The sequence below is a fragment of the Mandrillus leucophaeus genome, unplaced genomic scaffold (assembly GCF_000951045.1).
Source record: "Mandrillus leucophaeus isolate KB7577 unplaced genomic scaffold, Mleu.le_1.0 Scaffold682, whole genome shotgun sequence".
Lineage (NCBI taxonomy): Eukaryota > Metazoa > Chordata > Mammalia > Primates > Cercopithecidae > Mandrillus > Mandrillus leucophaeus.
Window position 1 is genome coordinate 349,823 of NW_012107386.1, and position 7,120 is coordinate 356,942.

A 7,120-nucleotide genomic window follows, 5' to 3' on the forward strand; every position below is an offset into this window, starting at 1 on the left:
CATAAATTCTTATTAAAGATTAAATATAAGTATCCAAGGAAAAGCTCTTTGAAAATGGGAAATGATTATTATTTTGTGCTTTTTCACATAGAAGGGAGAGTCACAATAATGGGGTAGATGAGATTGCTGAGATTTCATATTTAGTAGAGAAAACACACAGAGGAGTGAAAAAGAATATATGAAAAAGATTGGGCATTTAGGTGGTAGGAAGAGAAGAATCTGAGTATTGTGGGGCAATATAATGTACTTTCCCAGAAGTCAAGGAAAAAGCAGTTTTAAGTTGTGAAGTGCACTAAAGAATTAACCAGACTGAGTGAATATGTGGCTGCTAGAGCTGATACAAAGTTGATCTTGAGAATTCTCATAGAAAGGGAACAAAGAGAAAACAATTAAATGGACTTACATCCAGGGTGATAGAGATGCAAGGGACATGGAAGATATTTTTCACTAAAGGAAAAGAGGAAAGAGGACAGTAGCCAGAGGGGGATGAAGGAACAAATGTGTATGTAAAGACTAGAAAAGAATATCTATAAAAATAATATCTCTTATGAAACAGGGAAAGCTGGGTCAAGGACAGAGAGATAGGTTGGTTTTATAGTAGAATCATCTCTTTCTCTGAAATCAAAGGAAACCACAAGTTGACAAGCTGCGGAGGAGGGAAAGTGCCCTAAATCTTTTCAAATCAACAGAGAGAATAATCATTTGATGAGGAATACAAATGGAAGTTGAGAAGGAAGGGAATATGGAATTGGAAAGATAAAAAATCCATGGCAGCTACTTCTTTGGATATTTTGTTAGAGAACCAGCAACAGGTAAATTAAAACAGAAGGGCACTGATAAGGGCTCAGTTAAAATGAGCATGAAATTGTGGCGAGCCAGAAATGAACATTTTTTTTTCCCTATGAAGTCATGCATCCAGAGGTAAGAATTGGATTGCACATGGAGAGCAAAATTCTGATAAATTAGAAAAATCAATAAATTAAGAGTATTCCCAACCATTTTTTTCCCCTGAAAACAATGTATTGAAGTTAGATTCTAGATTTCCACAATTCAGCTTTATTATGAGATAAACAACCAGTTTAGGGGTTATTCTTGGACCAAGTCCCATTCTTTTAATGCTGTTGCAGTGGAAAATTATTTCGAAGATTTAAAAACAGTCATTTTTTTTTAAAAGAATAAGTTACTGAAATACGTGTTTTTATTTTTTGACTTTTAGGTTCTGAGGGTACATGTGTAGGTTTGTTACATGGGTAATTTGCATGTTGCTGAGCTTTGGCTGGATACTATGCTTACTACCTCAGTGACAGGATCCTTCATACACCAAAACAATCATAAGTAATATTTTTAAAAATCTCATACATAAGTAGAAAGTTGCCTGTCCCAAAGAAGTTGATCTTGAACTGTAACCAAAGATGATATTTAATAAGCAGTTGAAGAAGTTAGTTGTATTTTCATATTTGCAGTTTCTCAGCTGGAACCTTGAGAAAAGTATTACAAGAGGATCTGTTTGTTACTATATTTCAGTTAAAATAAGTCAATATAGTCATTTCAAATAAATAAGAAATTTTGAGAAAAGAATATGATCTCAGGGATTGTGAACTGATTGCTGTAATTTGGCTCTAAAACTGTGTAGAATTTGTATAACATACTAGGCGAAAGAGAAAGGTAATAAATTCAAACTTATATTCAAAACTGTCTTAGAATAAAAACTTCTTTGATATGTACACACACTCCACACACTCATACATGTGTGCCCTGAGCCTGCAAAACTAAATAGAAAAACATCAGCATCTTAAAATCCTCCTCAGCGTGCAATTGCTCCTCAGCAAGCAAATCACGTCTTGCTGTGCTAGAAAATAATTTCCCTGGGAAACAAAGAATAAAGGAAAAAATGAAAAGAAAGAAGAGGAAATAATTTTAGGAAAGGAAAATGAAGAGAAAACCAAATATTAAAAATTGCAGTCTAAAAACTTATAAATGACCAACAATGTACGTAGACTTAAATGTGCCTAATACACAATTGAGTCTAAATCCATTGGTGATCTTGACATTCTCTCAACTCTAACTTCCTTACTTTTTTCACAGTTTTAGTTTATTTCTGAGTAATTCATTAGTATTCTCACAATTTCCTATACTATATGGATCTTCCCATTAGAGAAAGATAAAAAAGAAATACTTTTGTTACAACTAATTCTTCTTCAGATATAGGTTCTCTGGAATTTAACGTGTCGTAGTAGAGGAAACCAGTGAATTTATACAGAACAAATATTAACCATGAAATTATTTAAACCATGAAGAGTTTTAATATTCAAAGCTTTGTAAAACATAAGCTCAGAACATTAACCTACTTCAAATGTTATACTTTTTAATTTCCTATATGGCAAATTGAAGAACATTTCCTAAAGCATAAAAAACAAAAACAGGCTGTTACATTGGATGTTTAAAACTTTGCAGAATATAATGGAAGCTTTCTGCACAAAAAATTAACTATGAGTCTAATATTTCTTTTTAATCTCAGCAAAATCAAATATTCTAATTTAATAGCTTCCAGATAGCTAGCACATTAGCAAATGATGTAAAAGTTAAAACTTCGGGCATACCCCTAAGCCTTCTCAAATGATACTTTACTTTTAGATGACTATTAACTCTGAACCAGATGTAGTCCTCAATCCAAACAAATGAATCACCTCCTACCATTTTCAGCTTTTTAAAAAATAATAATAAATTAAACCTGCACCAGAAATGAAACTAGAGCTTGTTTTTATTATAACACGCCTACTCCTTGATTATGAAGTCTGATTGCCTTTAAGCTGTTGATATATGTTTTTAATCATATCAGCATTAAATTTCAAATAGGAAATTTTCTTTATTGTTTTATTATATTTTTATGTCTTTTCCTGCATATAAGTTTTGGGGGATTGGCTGTTGGTAACTAAATTTAATAGCTTAAAATGCATGGTTAAGCAGTCATGATTTACTAAGACTACAAAATGCAGTCACCCACTTGTAAAACCTAGGCTAAAGGAGAGCATATTTGTAAACAGAAAATTCTGGCCCTTAAGGTTTTATTTATCTTTTTCTTTCTGTCTTATTTGCTTTTTCTATTTTTTTTTTCTTCTTTGTGGACAATTTTCATCCCTCCTGGCCTAACATATGCTTTTCTCTGCATTCATGTTAGTGGACTGTTACTTATTATCCTGCCGCAGGGCTTGGCTGTTAAATAGTAAAATTCCAACTGCTTGTCTATGAGTTAAAATAAAGATGGGTAGGCATAAGAGTGAGAAGTTCAGGGGATGATTTTGCTGACAGCTACGAAAGGAACTAAAACTCAAACCAGATACCAGAATTATTACTACGCCCAGCTTTTGGATCATGACTTTCATTTGCATCTTTTTGTTAGCAGAAGCTTGATGATATTTAGAATCATATCTGTATTTGTGACAAAGAATTGTATCTACTTTAAAAATCTTTTCATATATTTATAAATGCATTTATAGACATTTATGAGCTTATTTTATCATTAAGCTATGCCATACATTCAGACTTTGCTTTATTTCAGATTAAAGTTGGAATTATATTTTAAATGCTGGTTCCCTGCATATAGCCAAACAATCAGATCTATAACTGAGCCCAGCCTGTTCAGTTTTACAGTCCATTTCATTTTTGTTTTCATGGCAAAGACTTATTATCTGACAGAAATACACCAGGAGCCCTAAGAGAAATTCATATTGTCCAGTGAGTTTGTAAATTGGGATGATAATTTTCAGTTATATCTCCCAAGAATTTCTTCCTTTCATAAAAAGAAGGTCACATTTGTGTTAGGCTACACACATTCTTTCTGGCCAATGTATCTAAAGCGACTTTCATGTACAATCCTGAACCAAGGAAAGAGACCCAAAGAAAGTGACCATCAACAGCTGTCACCTTTCTTTCAAATGCCGGAGACCTTGGGCCTCATCAGAAGCACTGCTGTCTTCTCCATTTCCTCTAGTTACACATGCAGAAATACTTGATACTTTGACATTTTAGTGGCAACTGATTTCTTCCCCAAGCCTTGGTTATTCCTAACTGATCTTCTATGCAAAGCAGGCTTATTATATCTCTACCACAGTGTGCTTGGATAATGGTTCAGACTAGCAAAACCAAGGGGGCAACCATGACTTTTACTTTTATCTTATTTAAAGATATGAAAGTGAGACGTGGAGGTGATTGTTTCTGTTGAAATAGAAAACTATTTATGTTCTTTTAGGTCTCATTTGCAGCCTATAAATAATAATATGTACAGGGAAAGGATAATGAGAAAATTTTGAAAGAAGGAAGGATAGCTGCTCAAATGCTAAAATTCAAATGTTCCTTTAAAAAAAAACTGAGATGCACTTAAAAAAATGTACATAAAAATTTACTTCTTTATTCATATAGTATCTTTCCAAAAGGAGAACTCCTTCTGAAGACAAAAAAAATATTTAATTTCTTGAAAGTAACCTCTAATCAGTACATCCTGTTATTTATTAAGCTTTTTACTGGGTAAAATACTAAGATTCACAAAATTTGGTAGTCAACCAGACTCCACAACAATTGAAAGAAAAGTTGAGTCAAATTAGTTTCCCTATTTCAGGTGGACAAAAAATTATAATTTATTGTTTTAATAATTTTGCTAACAATTGAATTTATTAATTGCAAACATGAGTTTTTTATCTTAGTAAGCCACACAAAGCAAAATTGATAAAATAATATATAAAGATCTCTTATTATAACAATAAAAAGACAACACAATTTTTTAGATAGGCAAAGAATCTGAATAGACATTTATCTTAGAAGATATTCAAACAGCCAATAAAGCACTGAAAGATGAATGTCAACATCATTAAGGAAAGGTAAGGCAATGAAATACTACTTCCATAATACCACAGTGAAATACTACTTCACCTCCATCAGTATGGCCATAATAAAAAAAAGACAGATAATAACAAGTGTTGGTGATGACATGTAGAAAGTGGAATCCCCATATACCACTCATGGGAATGAAAAATGGCACAATCTCTTTACAAAACAGTGCAGCAGTTCCTCAAAAGAGTAATCATAGAGTTACTATATAATCCAGCAATTCCACTCCTTGGCATATATCAAAGAGAAGTGAAAACATATATCCACTCAAAAATGTGTACACAAATGTTCATAGTGACATTATTCATAATTGCCAAAGGGTGAAAACAACCCAAATGTCCTTAGCTGATGAAGAGTTAAATAAAATGTGGTATATACACGTGATGGAATATCACTTGTCAATAAAACGCATTGAAATACTACTGATATATACTACAACATGGATGAGCTTTGAAAACACTATGACAAGTGAAAGAAACTAGTCACAAAAGACCACATACTATACAATTTCAATTATATTAAATGTCTACAATAGCCAAATATATACAGACAGAAAGTAAATTGGTGGTTGCCTAGAGCTGAGAGGTTGGCTGAGGGGTGGTTAGGAGGAAATGAGGAGTGATTGCTAATAGATATGAGATTTCTTCTTGGAGTGATGAAAATGTTCTAAAACTGATTGCAGTGATGATTGCGTTAACTGTGAATATAGTAAAAACCATTGAACTGTACAATTTCAATGGGTGAATTGTATGGTTTGTGAATTATATCTCAATAAAGATCTTACCAGAAAAAAAATTATTAGACAGTCTTAGCTGAGAACAACTTATCACTTTTAATATGTACAGAAAGAGATTTGGCATGCTAAGTAATACCAACTAAGTAACAGTGTTATCTAAGCACTCTTATTATCAGTGATTTGATGAACAATCCCTCTTTCCAACAATAAAACCAAAAGATGACTTTTAGAACAGCTATGTCAGTCTTGAAGTTGTTTTCTTGCTCTGCTGAGTGAATATGTATTCTGAAAAAAGCTTTAATCAGTCTTTCCTTGTTCCAATAAAATAGACAACTTTGGCTTTAACTTAGAGACTGTTTGCAATAGTAGAAATCTGGAAATAGAGGTAACATCTCTGCCCTCTATTTACAAGCATGCCTTCAAACCAACATTGTTAAGCTCAGATGAAACTCTTTGGAGCATGGAATGAGACCAGAAATAGACACTTATTTTAGAAATATTTACTTAAAGCATGTAAAATTTTATAATTAATTGTCAGAAAATTCCACTAAGCCTATTTCCTGAGATTGCTGTCTGCATCATGAAACAATCTGATTAGTTTAAGATTAGTTCTTCATTTTAAACATTCAATATGTAGTTCACTTTTCTTATTATGCCAAGTAACACTGTTTAGATTTCCATCATCTAGCGCAAATCCTACTATTATGATTAATGATAAAGTAAATCAAACTTAAGCAAAAACATAAAGAACTTATATTCTTCAAACTTGAGATACTAAGTAAAAAAACAAAGTCACACCATATTCAATTTATTATGCTAGGAAACAATTGTAATTTGTTTCACACCATATTGAATTTATTATGCTAGGAAACAATTGTAAAGGATCGTATAAAATATATATCAAATGTTTCACATTAAACCTGTGAGTTCATTTAAATGAATAATGTATTCTGAGAGAAAAAGGTTAAATTCCTCACTATGAGTAGTGTTAGCTTTTATTAAATTATAGCAAATTCACCTATCAGCATAAGCTTGGATGTTTTATTAACAAACTATTTATATGCTAGTAATATTTTATACAAATCAGACTTTGAAACTTAGCCTAAAAAGTATTTGGAAAAAAAAACATTCTAATCCCTTATCATTGGAGTATAAACAACTATAACTGGTTTTAAGTCATATTTTTGAGATGTGAAATAGCAGATATCTGCAGTTAAGTATGATGTGACAATTAAAAGAATATTAAAATTAAATTTCTATACAAAGTTATAAGTATCTATAGAAATTTTAGTACACACCAGCAAGAACTGTAGTTTTCTGATGCCTGGGATTTATTTAAATAACAACCTATTTCCTTAAGAAATAATATACCCTCTTTATTTTTATGCATTATGTACAATAAAAGAAAGAAGCACTGTGCAGTGATGTGGTTGAAAGGTTATTATTACTCCAATGACAGAAACAAAAGTATATTATCACTTGGATGATGTCAATGAAAGG